General features: G+C 42.3%; 2 protein-coding genes across 9 annotated transcripts in view; one reads left to right on the top strand and one right to left on the bottom strand.

The window, feature by feature from the left end:
* The window catches only part of fbrsl1 (fibrosin-like 1), a 283,332-nt gene that overhangs the window by 221,786 nt on the left and 43,297 nt on the right, over positions 1 to 18,249 (bottom strand). The gene's annotated exons all lie outside the window — the stretch shown is intronic.
* Positions 12,750 to 18,249, top strand: part of galnt9 (polypeptide N-acetylgalactosaminyltransferase 9) — a 344,527-nt gene continuing 339,027 nt past the window's right edge. The window contains exon 1 of the mRNA XM_082553737.1: positions 12,750 to 12,808. The gene's annotated coding sequence lies outside the window, so the exon portion shown is untranslated. The remainder of the gene's footprint in view (positions 12,809 to 18,249) is intronic.

The following is an 18,249-nucleotide window of genomic DNA, read 5'->3' as shown; positions in this document are numbered from 1 at the left end:
ACCAGCTTTTTATAATTTCCTCTGAGCATTGCGTCTGGTGAGACTACTTGGAGATAGGACTTGTTAAACCCGAGTGCACCCTGTGTGACTGGAACATATATGAGCTGAGCAAAAACCCCATAAATAAAAATTGCATAAAACCCATTTATATGTGTAGCCAATCCCCCAGACTACCGCTAAAATATCTTCACAAAATGCCAGATATATGCATGGCCACACTGATAACGAATGCCCAAATCCAGCCCAGATATCAATGTTAAAAAATGCTAGCCATTTATGACTCGAAGCAACTGAGAAAATGTGACTAATTTGCTTTGTGCATCGGATTACGGTAAATGTGACCTGCTTATCACAGGTGTAAATGTCATCCTCACAACACAGTGAAGAGTGACGATGACATCTATGGTGGGCGGCGGACACAAGTCTAGGGTGGCTGCTGGCACGCATAATGAGGTCAGGCACAAGAAGGGAATCAATAGCCGTGTGACAGCCGGGGGTTAAAGGTCAACACAAGCCTGACTCAGTCACGACATCGGCGTGTGTGTTTTTGTGTGGACACACTCGGCAGCATGGCCAAATGTATGCTACTATTCTTGTCATTTGTCAGCCAGTCAAAAAAGTAATTACTGTTTTGAAACATTGACTCATTACAACATGGAGACAAATAGCTTGTCTGTTCTGCCTGAATCACTGACAGCATAATAACAGACCATCTGCACCCCCCTCCCCCCGCCACCTGCACGCATTAAGTCGTATACATTCATCATGCAGTACAGAGCGAGCCCATGTAATTACATGACAGTAGCACAGTGCTGTTTTACTAACAAATAACACAGATGGTGATATAAGAGGAGGTAACTACTGCGGGTCAGTACGCAGGATGACACACTGACAGGACAGCAAACAGTACTTAATTTCCTCCTCCAATAGCATCCATAGCATCTCTCATAACCGCAACTTTGTAACTGCAGCATCCTGGCACCACATTTATAAATATGTCCGTCTGCCAGCGTTCATAAAGATCCCATGCGTTCTGCCTCTTGTCTCTAAAACACTGTTGTAATTTATTTTTTGGGGAGGGGCAAAACTGACTGGCAGTCTGGACGGGTGACAATGCCACTTGGAATTGGTGCTGAATTTAATAACGAGGAAAGAATCCACGTGTGGAGCGTGCCATTCTTGGGCTCCAAGAAAAATACGTAAGGAATGCGACCACACGGCTCTGTTGTGTGGGATGCATATGTGCGCGCGCGACTGCACCAACACAGCCTCGTGCGTGTTATATGCATATGTCAGCTTTCTGTCTGCCTTCATTTCCATCTTGTCTGCCAATCTGTCAATCAGTGCATGTGTAGAAAGAGACCAATACTTCTATGTGTGGGTTGAGGGATCTGCCTGTCAATAGCTCTTGCTTTCTCTGTATTTTTATGTTTGTCTCTCTGCCAAGCTGCCAGTCAGAAGTGTTTTCAGAAAGAGAGAAGCCATCGTTCTCTGCTGAAGGGCTCCCCACAGAGAGAACTGAGAAGCCCATCTATCTCAGTGGGTATTTGTGATTGCCAGCGGAGTGATAAGATGCCCCCAGGGCAGTGCTCTGTGCTCCGGCAGGCAGGGATCTTACACTGCACTGATGAGTGCTGTCTAGAAGCTTTATCTAGGACAAAAGCAGCCTTGTTAAAGCTCAACACCAGCGCTTAAACTAGCCGTGAAGAAACAGAGAGAGACAGAGAGAGAGCAACTGTGGGGGTGAGAAAGGAGAAACGTCTCCGGCTGAATATAATTACCTAGTTCAAACGCCGCTGAATATGGTAAGTAGTACTTATCTCCTCAGCGACCTTCCCAGCCTGCACATTCCACTGTCATGGAAACTTAATTGAGGGAAAGCTGGGTAATCACGCTGTTCTATGTGGCAGTGTACTGTACGTGTAATGTAAAGCACAGTGTGTGCATCATAAGGTGCAGGGCGGTCGAAACTGTGGTAACATAATCACACCCCTAAAAAAACATGTCAAGCATTCTGTTCACAGACACACGCTCTAATGCAACAGGAAGTGCAGCCTGAGAAGTCAGGAAAGGGTCAACTACACTTTGCTGGCAGCTGCGTGTCCATTTACACTTACTCACTTTAAGAACTGCACATATCCATTTCTTGTGTTGACACGGTACATATTATTTCAGAGAGAATGCCCAAATAACAGCCCATGTACACTACTTGGCATGCTTGCATAGCTAAAAGAGAATATGACATCTGAACATGCACAACCATGAAATTAGGGGATTTGCACAGCCACTCAGCAGCAACGCAGTATCTGCAGATTTCAGTCAGTGATATGTTGTGATGCCAGATTTGTGCTCAACTCTCATGTGTTTTGTGAACAAAGGCTCTGGTCTGTCTCGCGCTCTGTTTACATTCATTACTGTAAACTTGAACAGGATAACGCACATCCTGACTTCTGGAGCATCGCAAACCTGCCAATCTTAAGGTGCCTTAGTGAAGTGGAGTGATTCAGACGCTGCAGAAAAAACGAAGCGAGCGTTGGAGTCCTGAGTGACGTCACTTGTAATGATTAAACAAACAGTAATCAGTTTCTCACTGAATTCATTTGGCAGTTTTTCGTGCACTTTCATTGCTTGAGTGTGTTTCACTGCCATCAAAGGCTTTGTTGTTTAATTAGCATAAGATTGAGTATGTTTTAGTTGTCCCATTTTAAAGATATTTTTGGTGCTAAGCAATAACATCTGGCTATAACTTATAGAGAAGGTAAACAACTCATTACCCCATTCTCTTTTTCTCTCATTGGTTAATCAAACAGGTTAGTCTATGTAATGTATGCGTCTCTAGACAAGTTCTTTTATATGGCAAATGAAGGAAACGTTGTTCCAAGATTTTACACATAGGAAAAATAGAAATTTGCCTAAAATTGAGGTACTTCGAGTGAATTCTAATAAGTTAGTCCGTCTAGGTTCTTAGTACACGACTTTCATGACTTCTAGCTCTTAAGGGTTTCTATGAGTAAGGCAATAAAACAGCTGGGTTTGCCGTTAGCAGCCGTTAGTCAATACAAACTGCTACTGGAAAAAAAAAAGAATTAACGGACAATCCACACACAAGTGTTAGCTTCAGCCTGATCACACTCATTTAACTGTTGCATCTATAGCTGACAACATAGAATAAATCACACGTAGCTTGAATCATAGAGGCTTCCGTGGTAATGAGCTGTATAAAAAGATCATCCTAGTTTCAACAACTGGGATATGATGTTTAAATGAAACACAGACAAACTGGGTTTCTGCCCACATGGTTTCTGTTTCTACAAGCACCTATGATGCGTCGGTAATCCTTAAACTGACATTCCTGTCAAGGTTAACCTTAAAACCAAGTGATCCGACTGTTGCTATTCACGTGACTTGTTTTGGGAAACTAGGTTAGTAGTTACTGAACAAGTCAGCAAACGTAACACTTCAGTTTCAGAAAACCCAAATTCTGTTTCTCCACTGATCCGAAAGCGAGACGCTGCTGCCACAGTTTTTTTTTTAAACCTGGATGAGCACATGTAACGTGAGCCTGGTTATGTCTGAGTACCAGCAGCAAAATTAGGTAAAGGACTTACCAGGTAATGTTTACACGTGCAAGCACAATATAGGAAAGAATATATCCTAACCGGCCAATGTGTGAGCCTGTGGAAGCGCTCCGGGCCGGCAGGCTAATGAGCTCAGTAACAGTAATAAGCTTGAAGACAGCAGCTCACTCCTTATTAATATGAGACTGGACTGTTTGTCCACACAGCTCAATGGGCCCCTAAAAAGCTAATCACAGGTACCCTAGTATAAATATAAATCTTGGTTGCAGGCCAGTGTTTATTTTTATTGGTGCCTCAGAGCTCAACAAAAAAAAGAACTGTATGATATAAGCAAGCACTTTTTTTTAAACAGAACCTGGTCTATTTGAATGTGCATGTTTTTGCAGTGTCAAGGACAGCTGGGTACATTTTAGCATAGGGGATGCAATGAGGTACCCTCATGATTTTGCATAGAAATACTCGTCTAAAATCCCCCTAACCTTAGCAAGTGACTGTCTTTCTGCCTGCGTGCGCACACTGCAAGAGAAACAGTAGTGACACTGTGCTGCTGCCAAAAGAGCCACTGACTGCGATTACTCTGAGCAGCATGCATGGAATTAAACATAATATATTAGACATGTGGATATTTCTTGCCTTCCCCCAGATTGCCCTGAATAACTCACTGCTGCAAGGTGTTTCCTGAACTTGTTACTGTATCTCTCTGTGCACGCTGCCAGTGTCCTCTCTCGCCCTGCAACATTATCGGTTATGAATTTGTCTTTGACTATAAGTGAATGCACAGTCTGTGCATGTACTGCTAATAAAGAATCGAATCCATTGTGGCTCCTTCATCCTGTCTCCACAGCCAAAACCCGTCCAATAAGCAAGAAAAGGGTTCAGCTTCTCAGCGACAAACCAATCCTTCTCTTTTAGTAGTTTAAAATCTGGCTAAGGTCATTGGTCTAACCGGGACAATTTGCCATAGCCTCCTCCTAAAGCTTAAGAGGTCAACGCTCAAGCAACACTTGCAGTATAAAAAACAGCTTCATTACTAAACGAATGTGTTTAAGTCTGTGAATGAAACTATACTGTTATTGTTTGAGTAAAGAAAGAAAATCCTGTTGGGAAAAATTAGAAACAACCAGTCACGTGTCCAGTATGTGACCAGTATGTACACATGTGACTAAAAAGTGGGTGATGTTGTGCCAGAAACCTCTGTTCTGTTTTCCTAAATATAATAAATGAATAATAAGATGTGTTGCCAAGGAGTGTTTTATAAGTCTCCATATAGCATCTCATGAGATGGAAGTGAGAAATGACTTAAACCTGATGTGTCATGGCACCAACACTGAATGAAACGTTATGCAAATCTCTCAGTGGCTTTAACAGAACTGCAGTATTTGTTACCCTGGGAATAAGACTGACCTTTGGAAACGTGACCTCTGGACTGACTGTGACTGGAAGCCGAAGTTGCAGCTCAAAGACTCGTGTGACGCGTACTTATTTTGAATTATTTAACCTCGCATGTCTGTACACCTGGAGGAACCCCAGAGTCAGATACGTTTGCAGTGAGACGTATTTACAATAGAAAACATCTCCAGCCTACAGTGGACACTTGTCACTGCACATTATCCGGTTTCCAAGTGGGGATGTATTTAACTCCAACACAAAACCTGCACCAATCCAGATATAACAGTTTCCCCGAGTTTAAGTGACCCCACACGGCTGCTGAAAATACTTCCATCACGCTGACAGCACACGCAAAGAAAGCGCACGACGCTAAGGAGCGCTATCATCAAAGCGAGCTGTATTGCATCAGTGGCTCGGCCAGCTCATTCACAACAGACTATCGCCGGTTTTTACCGCCGATTACATCACTGAAGTTGAGGAGATTACACCGTTGTTTATGCTCCCGTTGCGGTACTACAAATGAGAGGCTTGCAGGCCTCCAGCTGTGTACCTAATAATGCAGTCTGTTTAAGATGCTCATGTCCTCTATCAGCCAGCCCCTTACATGTTTCAACAGCTAACTGCACATGCTGGTGGTTTACATCAGGCACATAATAGGGGAACGGGAGGCAATATGTTAACTGATGGTCTCAGACATTGGTGGGATGTGAAGAAAAAAAAATTGCCACAGCAAACAAGGCTTAGGAGTTTTCTCTCTCCAGGTTGAGGTGCATTGTGGGTCTCGTCTTTGTGTTGATATCAAGCAGAGTGGTTTCCCGTGACAGTGGATCATACAAACAGAGTGGAAGCAGTATAATCGGAGCAAAAGGCTGTGTAGCTAAAAAGATTGTCTACAGGAAACACAATAGGCCTCCAGTACCCAGGAGTACATTAGCTGAAAATAGGCCACAGGCATTTTTGTCCATAAAAGAGAGGAGAAATGAAAATCCTCCAGCAGCAAGGCAATAACTCAGCTTTTAATGACAACAAAAGGAATCAACAAAGCACACAGCTCTTTCTGAGCACGCTCTAATCAGTGTCGCGTCAACATTGTTCAGATCACATGAGACTATTGAGATGCTTTATTTGACACGACTTAAAAAGCACAGTATTTGGGCTTTAATATAATTTAATTACCATGGAGCCAACACAGAGCTGGCATAACAACTCCCAGTCTTGGCAAACAGCAGGCAGTTGCTTAATGTGATTAATTGGTGGTTTTTGAATTCCTATATGGGAAATGTCATTCAGGAATCATGATAGGGAACTGAGTAAATAATCACACAGTGGAGCACATTTCAAAAGCTTTTGTCATCGGGCTCGTTTACATGACATAACAGATGCCGTCTGTTAACAGTGAAGCTACTGTATTTTCTTTGCACTTTGTCAAACGCCTTAAAAATAGTGTTGCATTGTTTGTATTCTTCTCATCACTATTTGTCAGTTTGGATCCCGCGGTGTTGGTAATTGATCGTTCCCTGGGCAACAGTATTAAGTCTGACGTCCTTTTACTGTAATACCAATACTAACATAGTAGCTAGCAATCAATAAATCCAGTTAAAGTAGCTGCTGCTCAGTACTTATTAGCTCCTATTTACATGTGTTGCTCAACTCAGTCAACAGTGTTAAGTACACAAAGTCGATCAACACAGTATCTACACTGCCTGACTGCATGAATTCTCCATTCACAAAACATTCGAATCAAAACATGACCTATCTGTATATTAACGTATATTAGGCTCTCTAAGGCTCAGCATGAGGTTTCTACTGTATGAGAAAAACTGCTGTTTACCACGTGCCAACATAATCTGTGACCACACATGTCAGAACTTCCGTACCGCCTATTATATATTTATACACACGTTTTTTTCTTTGGAAAAAGCTTTCATATTTAGGGACAGCACATGCAGAGTACATCTGCTTAATCTTTGTCAGCGCTCCAGGGAAAAAGGTAGGAGTTAAGTTCTGCAGATAAGGTTCTGATGGTGTCACATTGAGGAGTGGCTTTTAAATATGTAGCGGATGTCTTCATACAAATCCTCCCTTTGAAGATTTGTTGTAGCGAGGCTGCTGAACATGCCCTTGTCTCCGGCAGCCTGGTTTTTGCCTCTGTCTATGCCTGGCTGAGCTCAGCAGCACGAGTGGAGGCGCACAACAGCTTTAAAAATGAGCTCCATCCCTGTCAGCCCTGTCGCTGCGTCTCATTGTGCCTGGACTGCTGCTGCTCCTGGTGGAGACCTGCCTTCTCCCAAAACACCACTTTTTCAATTTCACACTGCTTAATGTCAGTGCTGGCAGCTTCAGGTTGTTTTGACCTCTCTGTTAATAGTGGACGCACAAATGATCCTAAAAAAGCAGCAGGCTGTTTGACATTTCCCAATCGTTATTCTAAGCTAACATTTCTGCCCCATTTGATGGGGCTTACATACTCATCTTGCTCTTGCACATCAGCATCTCTGAAACAAATATTCTGAAGAGCCGCCCAGTGTTAAAATACAACATCATGTGATAAGTGAATGACCTAACTGTGGCCGCGTTCTTGTGCTCCTTTAAGCAAATCTAGCTGGTTAAAGACTGTGATGGAAACGCTGCAAACCGGATTTTGTTTTTCTTACATAAATATCCAATTGTGAATACAACTCGCCACCGAAATGATAGCTAGGAGGCGGAGTAATTCACGAAGCCATGAAGAGCGGATCAACTGCCCTGCAAAACAGCTGCGGCTCACTTGACATGTAGTCTGCCTTCTGTCGGCTGAGCTTCCTGCGCAGACCTTTCAATTCCCCTTTCCTTTAGCAAGGCTGGGTAATGAAAGGCCGTGGCAGGCTCGAGGTAGATGTGGGGTTCATACATTCCTCTCCCTCCCTTCCTTCCCACACACTAAAAAGCATGGTGAGCTTGATCCTTGTATTTTTTTTCAGCAGCCACATTCATCAAAAGGAATGTTTGCTTTCAATCTGAAAGGCCTGCTGCTACAATGGAAAGCGATGCTGTTTCCCTTGTGGGAAGAATTTCTTTTTCTTACTCTCTCTGTTTTTTTACATTCAGAGCTGTTGATACACATAAGCTGCTGCTGGGTTCATAACTCACTGACTCATGGAAGATTGGCTTAGCGGGATGACAGACAGGGTTCTCTGTTTGAGATACCGTTGATGTATTTCATTGATTTATCAAAGCTGGTCTCAATGACATAAGACACAACACAGGCTGGCAAAGCAGGGAGAGAATCACATATCAATCACCTCTTAGATGTCAAAGAAAACACACGTCTCAGTGTTTGGGAAATTTTATTATGAGATCACTTTCTTGCGAGCTCGAAAAGCCTGATGCGCCGTACGTAGGTGTGATTATGGTAAACAATGCAATCTGTCCGTTCATGTTGCAACTAGCAAATTAACAAAGCAGCCCCCGTGTTCTCTGTGGCCATCGAGCTGTTTGATGTGGATCAGGAGGCTTTCATGAGGCTCACGCAGCACTGACAACTGACAGGTTTTCTTCCGAACAGCAGAAAGCCAGGAAATTGGGCCGCACCGGCTTTGAAGGTGTGAGATGTAAACTCGGCCGAACGAGCTGCGTGTGATGTAACGGCTGCGCGGGACACAAAGGGTAGACGCTGACGAAAAAAACCATTCAAAGAATGCTCCCTCTTAAACCACACGCTCGCCTCTGATTAACGATAAAAAGGGTGTCGTGAGACGTGAATTGAAGCATCTGAAGGCTAAAAGATATCGTGTCCAATTTTAATAATGAAAGTCAAATTGAAGAAAGGTGGAAATGACGTGCCGGCGCTATCTTTTAAGATTATCGCTATTGAGTCCTACGTCTCTCCCGGCGCCTGCAGCTCTTGGTGTTCCCACCGCTGTGTGGAGCCTCAGCTGTAAGATGCTTCAACAAGCACACTGCCTCTTTCTCTCAAAGAGGCCTCAATCAGAAGGCAGCAATGGCAGCTGAAAGTCATCCCCACCCCTACAATACTCCTCTTTCAAAGAGAGGCTGCCATTAATTGGTGCGCGGCACATTCTGCCATGGTAATTACACTCTTGTCTCTTGTCTCCTGTACCGCCTGGTTCAAAGAGCCGGGAAGCAGAAGTCCTTCTGGTGCTAAAAGCAAAGCAATATCCTGACAGCGTCTGGGCTCGGCTGGCAAAGCCTGCAACATTTATCACAGGAGGAAGACAGAGAGACACTCGATGCCGGTGAGAGAGTAAGTTCCCAGTATGAGAATGCACTTTAGGAAGGAAGGAGGAGAGTACGGGGCTTGGGTCTGGAGAAATCAAATCCAGCTGCTAAAGCAGCTTCTAGAGGGTCAACATCTGGGCAGTCTGAGGAGAGCAAAGCAAAAACCGCGATATAACTCTTTGTGGTTGGTAGCTGCTCAGTTCCCAACTATATTCGCATCCAGACAGCTCTATTGCTCGCCTTAAGGGCATCAGCCATTCCCTCCCAGTGAAATTCCCCAGTAAACTAAATAAAAAGAAGATACCAGAGAATTTGTTCACAGTGGTCGTCTTTGGCCCCAGGCTAAAACATCCTCTGCAGCTTCAGGTCAGGATGAGGTCAACATGACTGAGTGACAAACAGCTGACGTGATCTGTGGGGGTAGAGATGCTTCTTTATTTTGAGCAAAATAGGCTGAATAGCATTAAATCATTTATTCTTTCTAACAAAAAGTTTCATGTGAAACCATTATGCGGGCTATTCTTTTTTCTCTGTCTATGGTTCTATTGTATGAAACCTCAATGCATTTCACGTGCCCGTAGCGACTAGCATTGAAACCTGTTAAACCCGCTGATTCACAGCTGATACATTTTTAAAGTTAATGAAAAGTAGAGATTAAAATATGAATGCGGTCATTCACAGTGACAACTGCCATCTCACTCTAAAGTTCCTGTGGCTGTGGCTCAGGACAGCGGTCCCCAACCTTTTTTGCACTACGTTTAATGTCAGACAATATTTTCATGGACCAGCCATTAAGGTGTCGCGGATAAATACAACAAAATAAAATGATACGACCAAGACAACAACTGTGGTATTTTGTAAATATAATAATAAACGTGACTTCACTGTGTAATTGTGTAACTTTATTAGCAGCGTCCTCCTGAAATGTGAGAGTAACGTCCTCCTTTCTGCCCCTTAATGCTCTCTGGTCGCTATGGTAACGAGTAAATATTTCTTTCAAAATAAGACACACAACTACAACACGGGGAAAGACCCAGGGAAACAGAATTAACAATAAAAACCCCGAAAACCATAAATTTCACCGGTACCGGTACCAGTCTGTGGCCTGGGGGGTGGGGACCGCTGGCTTCCAGTCTGCATGCCAAAGCATCCTCGGGAAAGCTCCTGATGCGTTCTCTGGAGTGTGAATGTGTGCATGTTAGATAGAAAGCACTTAAGCATAGAAAAAAGTGCTTGTATGAATGTGTGTGCATGGATGAGTGAGGCTTGTAGTATAAAGCGTTTTCAGTGCTTGAGCAGAGTAGAAAAGCGCTACATAGCATCCAGTCTATTTACCATTTACCATCTGGCTCTGCTGCACCAAACAGCCAACAGAGCTAGCAAACACAGCAGAGCGAAGCCAAAAAAACTCCCTCAGAAGCTGGCTGGCCCCACACAGGAGAGAGAAAGAGAGAAATAAATAGATGGAAACAAAACTCACAATCTTGTTAACAGTCAACACAGTCAAAATTGAAAAGTACCTGATGGGTGTGGCCATTTAATTCCAAATCAAATCATCAGACTGGTCAGGATTTGGTTTACTGATGCTCTTCCTCCATTTACTCAACTAGCAAATGAGTCACTGGGACATCACTAGTGTTTCTGTCCACACCAGATGATGCAAATCCTCAACACACACACAGCTACTCTGTGTGGCATGATTTACATAGTGGATGAGCACTTTGCTGCCCTCTGACTAACCAGTAAGACTAGTCTCCACTGCTGCTATAATATACCAGACATCTTCTTATGTTTCCTGCCTTTGTGCGAGAACAAAGACACAATCATGGAAAAATGTGCTTTCCAGACCACTTGGGGATTTTAAAGCCACTGTAAACTCTGTTCCGTTTCCTCTGCCATTCAAATTTCTAAGCCTTACCACATGTACTCTAGTACCATACAAACCACTAAAGCCTCCTCTCATACTTGTCCAGCCACAGCTAATTCAATCTGGTCCTAATCTGTGCATGATGCAGCTCCTGCACTAGAGCAGCTTGCCATGTACTATTATATAGAGGAACAAGCATCTTGTTGATCTGCCTAATGTCAGCGTCCAGCGGTTCATTACTAATTCCTATCATTAGCCCATATTGATGGCGTGCAGCTAAGAGAGAGCGGCATCCAAAAGCAGCAGCAGCAGCAGCCAAAGACCAGAGGGGAGGAAATGAGGAGGGATTGATGGTCACTTCCTGCATCTCTCACTGTGCTCTTGAGGCAGCTGACAGCGGCTTCCTGTGGCTTTTTGTCGGCCACTGGGAGAGGGGGACAAACAGGCGGAGAGCGAGTCAGAGAGGGAGAGAAATGGCTGGAGCTGGGTTACTCCCAGCGCTGAGCGGTCTTGGTAGCGGCCCAAATCCAGTTGAGGTTCAGCCAGACGCAGTCGATGAAATTCATCAGCCGGCTTAGGGTGAAAATATTTACATTCTTTTCTGAGCTCGCCTTTAAAATCAGCAGTGGTAACGCTGTGGATCAGCAGTGAGCCTCACCAGGCAACATAAGAAGGCAGTTTTTAATGTTTTATTTTATACCGTTCATTTAAAAGGTAAAGAAAAACTTTACAACGGGTCAAAGTGAAACTTCTGTATTATTTATATACCATCCACCTTCTGCTGCTTATCCAGATCCAGGCCATGGGGGCAGCAATCTAATCAGAGGTGCCACCACCACCTCCTCCAACTCGTCTGAGTTATTCCCAAGCCGGCCATAGCCGGCTAGAGCACATTATTTAACTTAATTTGTCTATAAATGAAACAATAATTAGTAACATATAATTATAATTACTTTTGGTATATTTGGGCTTTTTTTCGCAGATTAACCACGAGTCTTGGTAAAGCCAGCAGCTGTCACCAGATAGTGATAACACACCTAAAGCACGCCTGTAGCTACACGTAGATCCTCACAGGATGCTGATTTGTCTGCACTACTGTTTTTTTGGGCCACAGTCCAACAGCTTGAAACCTGATGATTTCTTGCACAAGCTTGCCAAAATCCAGCTGCGTCACACGATAGGGTCATTGCATTTTAAGCCAACAACAGAGATTCATAAATCACTTGTAAATGTTTAAGATAATTTCCAGAGGTGTGGACTCGAGTCACATGACTTGGACTCGAGTCAGACTCGAGTCATTAATTTTATGACTTTAGACTTGACTTGAAAAAATGTGACTTGACTTGGACTTTTACACCAATGACCTGGGACTTGAATTGGACTTGAACCGGTTTACTTGAAAAGACTTGATATTTTACCCCAAATATAAAATTTAACATGCATATTATATAGAGATTGAAAATGTGACGTCATTCACGGGTAGAACCGCAAAGGATTCTGGGAACTCATGGCAAGAAGTACTAGCGCACGCAGGCTTTCAATTAAAATCAGTTATACAGCGATAAAAAGAAACACAAAAATGTCAAGAAGCTGTTGTATTATTAACTGCAATAGCCGGTCGCATGACAGCCACGGGAAGCCGAGGGGTAAAGAAATTGTTCAGCCATGTTTCCGAAGTAACAAAGACGCGACGGATGGCCTGGATCGCAGCCATTCAAAGATCAAATATAACGTCCCAGAACACTCCAGCTCACAGGTTAGTCTGCTCCAAGCATTTACACGAAGGTCAGTCTGCTGTTGTAGTTAATGCGTCATTTTCATAACATAATTGGTGATATAGGTTACAAGCAAGTCTGGCGCTGAACAGAAATGGTCGCACTATGCTCCTTTGTTTATTGTGCATAAATAGTAAATTGTCCTGACACAATATTGCGTTTCGCTTCTGTTATTAAGGTACATTGACAAAAACATATACTTTTATTCACAGGATAAAACAGGTTTTTTGTATCACTAATTGCCCAGTGCGATTACAGCATACAATATTGTTGTCACTGCTACATTTCTGTGATGCTACCAGAAATTATTTCCACTACTAATTAATTACCGCTGAGCTCAAAGGTCCTATTAATAAACGGTTAACGAATGTGTATTTATGACGACGATTTGTGAGACTGGTAAACTTATGATACGTACGATGGTCTTTCGTTCTACACGGTGCATTTCAAGGTCCTGCACCCATCCGTCGGTAAACTGTACCTGGGCTTGTTGCAGTGACCTGAAGTTACTAAACTTCATGAGTGTATGCACTCACTCCAAGAACCGTATAATTATAAATATGCATATAAATATGCTAAGATGAGATAGCTGACTTCATCTAACTAGCAAATGTTGTCCAGGCTACGTTGGTGATGCAGTTTTTTTTAATGTGTATGATATTTTTGTCATGCGATTTTAAAGCCGGTCCTACAACCGCATCCAAGAATAACATGCAGCTTATCTCAGAACTGTCGGTGAAAATTATTCTTGGAGCTAGGTTTAATTGAGCTGCATTTTAAAGAGGTGCAATTTCACAATTTGTGTATATTTTCTAAGTTCACTATTTTGTCATGTGTTGAGAAAAACACAGATTTAAAAATTACATGGTCTAATATTTACATTTAGCATAACTGCAACATTATTTTTTCGTTTTTTTTAATGACTCGAAAGGACTTGAAATTCAAAGTTTCAGACTTGTGACTTGACTCGGACTTTTACACCAGTGACTTGAGACTCGACTCTGACTTGCCTGACATTACTTGAGACTTGACTTGAGACTTGAGGATAAAGACTTGAGACTTACTTGAGACTTGCAAAACAATGACTTGGTCCCACCTCTGATAATTTCATTCAATGAAGAATTTGAAAGGATGCTACTGAATCTCAACCCCACCTGTCAGCACATGCCTAAATCTCACTTAAACGTAAAAGCTGCTGACTTGATCATATCAGTAAAAGCTAGGGGACCGCAGCTTAGGAAAGTCTAGACTATAAAAGTGCATTATAGGAAATGACTTGAAAAGGCTTCTGCAGCAAGTGTCAACATGCAGCAGATCTTATCTTGAAGAGGTACTCAGAGGGAAGAAAACAAAAAGACAGACAAGTCACATGAGGCTGCTTTTGTATACCGTGAGCGAGCTAAGATGCAAGCCGGGGTGCAGCTTGCAGCTTTAACCTCGCTGGCGCTCGTGTGGCTCCTGTGGTTGTTTTTATTAAAAAAAACAACATCTGCTAAGCTCATCACGCGACGCTTTCTACTTTTTTTTTAATGTTCAAATTTGTATTCAATAAAATACTTCAATGAGTGCTCTGGGATGAAAAGAAGAAACAGAGAGATGGCATATCCAGAGCTTGTGCTCAAGTTCAAACACTCAAATACGCTGAATCCTTTCAAGCCGTCAGTCCCACAAAATGTTTTCTAAGCCTAACAATGTTGCTTACATCCTCTTTTCCTATTTTGTCTTAGTTTCAACGAGCCAGTGCAACATCATGTCTTATTCACATCAAGAGGAGTGATAACCTGGACAGCGCGTTTTCGCTAAAAGACTTGAGAGGCTTTCACGACGTAAGCAATCAGGGTTGGTGGTTAAAATTTAATTGCCTGGTGTTAAAGATAGAGCACACTGAAGGAAGCATTGCTTTTCTATCAGCACATTGTCCCTAAGTTATCTTTAGGTATTTTGGGTTTCTTGCAGTAACCTGATACTTTCCGTGTCCTACGAATGAAAGGCCAGCTCTCTCCCATTTTGTGTACCCAGTTACTGAGATGAGTCACGTTTTTGTATTTCTAAATTGCAGCACTGTTACCATAATGCCTACACCAGGAGTAAACCGCCTTCCCCAACAAGGAAAAAAAGGCACTTTGACCTCTTTCTTAAATCCTCATTGCTCTCAAACATTAAGCATCTGCACTGTTACCATGGCTGTGCAGTGATAGAAAACTAACTGACAGACGTGATGATTATCAGCAAGACTGAGAGAGATAAGAAACCAGACCCGATAAGATCGTATCACAACATACTGTGCAGGCATTTCTTAAGGCAACATGCCAGAGAGGCCAAAGTCATACCTCATTAGCCTTACTGTCAAAACCACTTGTTGCATACAGATAATGTGAAAACTGTGTTGAATTACGATCTGCTGCTTCATCGAAAACAAGAAAAATGCACAGTCACATTTGGGAGGTGTCACAAGAGAAATGTATACAAGCCGTCAGAGTAAAAATGATGAAGTTATAAAATAGAAGCTGTATGTCAAGTATTTCAAGACAAATACATCAAACAAACAACCACTGTTTTGAACAGTCCTCCATATTTTGCTTTTTCAGTGCAGATTATGTTTGGGTTGAATTACATAAATAGTTTTTATTTTTCAGTCCTTGTCCAGCCAGCATGTAACCAACTTTGTGTCGCATGCAGGTCACACATGTACACCGCAAGGCTGACTGTAGTCTGCACAAATGCACTCTTTTTACTGAGCAAATTACAATAAAACAATACACATTTACTAAGACTTGGTGACTTGCTCTGGCCAACGTGTTGCAGTGGATCTACCTAGTGTTTTCCAGCAGTTACAATTAGGCAAGCTTCAGCGGTCACATTTGAAAGCCACCGGTTCCAACTGAAATTTTTAACTTGCTGAATAAATATCCACGTTAAATCTTTAAAAGTCATTTGAATGACACCATAGTACAGACGTGTGGTTTTGGCTACAAGAGCCCCCAAACAACTGTGGGTCATATATAACAACACCATGACTGCATCCTAAGACGTAGGAAAAAGTGAGTCACTTTCCTGGAGGTAGTAAAGTCCTGAGGAGGAGACTAGCAGTTTGCTGTTGAGTGAACTGAGAAGCAGAGTGAGACGCCTTGGATCATACAGTAGTCAGCATCTCAGGATTTTAAACCACCGCTCTTCAGTGCTTTAGGTCATTTTCCTTTTTGCGATAAACATGTTGATTTCAAGCGCAGAGGCTTCTCTGTTTGTCTTCCTGTCTCTTTCTGTATTAGAAGTTCCAAATGATTGGATTTCTGCGGCAAAGCGATCATTTTTGGCACAATGCACGCTGATCATGCACATCAGAGTCTTTGCCAGCTTCGTCTGCCACATATGCAAAATGGACACGCTGGTGGAGCAAGTCTGTAACAAGGTCTATTTCTATAGACATGACTACAGACCATTAATGTGTGAGCACAGGATCCCCATTCTTGAATGTTGTACTTCCTATGAATACCCTCTTCTTTTGCTATTTTGGTGGTGCAGCTGTGTATTTTTCTCAGCAGTTACACCTATCATTTAGGAGAAAACTTAAGTGCATTAAGCATACCTCAAACACAAGAGTTACAGAGCTGTGTTGAGGTCACTGTTTGCAAGTGCAGTGACTAATGCATCAAACACAACCTCAGCTTTACTTGTAAATTATGTTAAACCCTTAAATAATAGTGAAATGCCAACGTCTTGACAGTGTTCCCCCTAGACTGGCTGTTTTACAGTAGATATGCGAGCCAAAAGCCGTCCCTATATGGGCATTATACTGTCTTGGTGAAGCTGCAAACCTCCTGTAACTTCTTTCATTTATAAATGTGCCTGGGCACTGCATTAGTAATGCTAAAGCTGAACTAAACGGAAGTTTAATGTGAATTTTCATATGAATTAAAAAGAAAAGATTTTTATCTCTAAAAGTCTGGCCAGTTTTAAAACAGCGAGGACGGCAATTTGTAGGTGGGGTCAACAGGTCACAGCCACCTCTATGAGGGACAGCTGCACAGACTCATGGCTGGCTGTGGTGGACCCTGCTGCAGGCGGGTCCATTGTGTCTGCAGACCCCCAGAATTGCCCACTGTGACTCACTCAGTTAACAGCTGTAAAGATTTTATTATCCCAGCCCAGCCTGCCATGAGACAAGATCAGAGCCGCCACAAGAAGAGTCCCCGGGGATGACTCCCTACCCACCTCTCCTCACTACCACCACCCTCCCCAGCACCACCCACAACCATGATGAATGACTTCACACTTTCCAGTAAGGCTGGAAAGTCGATACTTTAGTCAAATATCCCCAATCTGAGTTAAAAAAAAATGTTATGTTGAGTATTCATACATGCACATACACAGCAGTGTATTTGTGCTTGCAGTGAAAACACAGATAAAAAAGGTTAAATGTAAAACTCTATGAGAAAGAAATAGCACTGAAGAATAATTGCAAACAGAGATGAGAGATGTCAAGTGTTTCATAAAGTGCATTAAAACGATAACAATAATATTTATATTTATAACAAGGTGCAATAATAATTAATGTGCAATAATAACAGTGTGCAATACACATACACTTATTCTTCGTTTTTATACTAAGTTATTATAGTGTGTTGTGTTGTTTGTTACGTTGTGATGTGTCATATCGTGTCGTGTTGTGTTATATGTAGTGCCGACGTAGGACAGTTTTTCCAATTTCATTGTACTACTGTACTATGTATGACTGTGCAATGACAATAAAGAGTTATCTTATCTTATCTTATCTTATCTTATTCAATTAATTTATTTTCTACATTCCTTTACTTTAACACACTGCATAAAGTAATATAAAAGCAAACAAATACGTGTATAAAAATGCTGAACAAATACAGTGTTGCTGCTCGGCACATTATTCTGGAAAATGTATACGGTAACCCAACAGTTCTGCTAGACATATGGCATTAAAACAAAGTGCAAAGATCCATTTAAAAATGGGCGACGGTGAACAGCCCTGCTGTTGTGTCACTGCGCGTTTACAGCAGACAGATTTCAGATGTCAAACTCACATATTTTTCTTCTATTTTTTCCCTTTGAATCTTTTAGCATGTTTCCATACTCTTGGGTGGGGGGGTGGGGGGTGGGGGGGGGGGGGGGGGGCTATAAATCTTTATTCTATTATATAATTTGCTGTTTAATTAAATCCAATAACTTTAGCAAAACTATAAAAAATAATATCCGCTGCATACATGTAGCTGGTTAAGTGCTTAATTTGAATCGGAAAACTTTACGACTGCATAATATCACCTGCAAATTAGAACTCATTCCATTTAGATAGGACCATCTGTTAAATATCTAAAGGGAACAAATTGTTTTTAGACTAGTAAACACTAGTTATCTCAAAGGATTTAATGTCTGCAGAAAGAGCAGACTTCAA

This window comes from Aulonocara stuartgranti (assembly GCF_965226115.1).
Source record: "Aulonocara stuartgranti genome assembly, chromosome: 12".
NCBI lineage: Eukaryota > Metazoa > Chordata > Actinopteri > Cichliformes > Cichlidae > Aulonocara > Aulonocara stuartgranti.
Note: the sequence above shows the minus strand (reverse complement) of the source record. Positions and strands in the feature narration are given on the sequence as shown.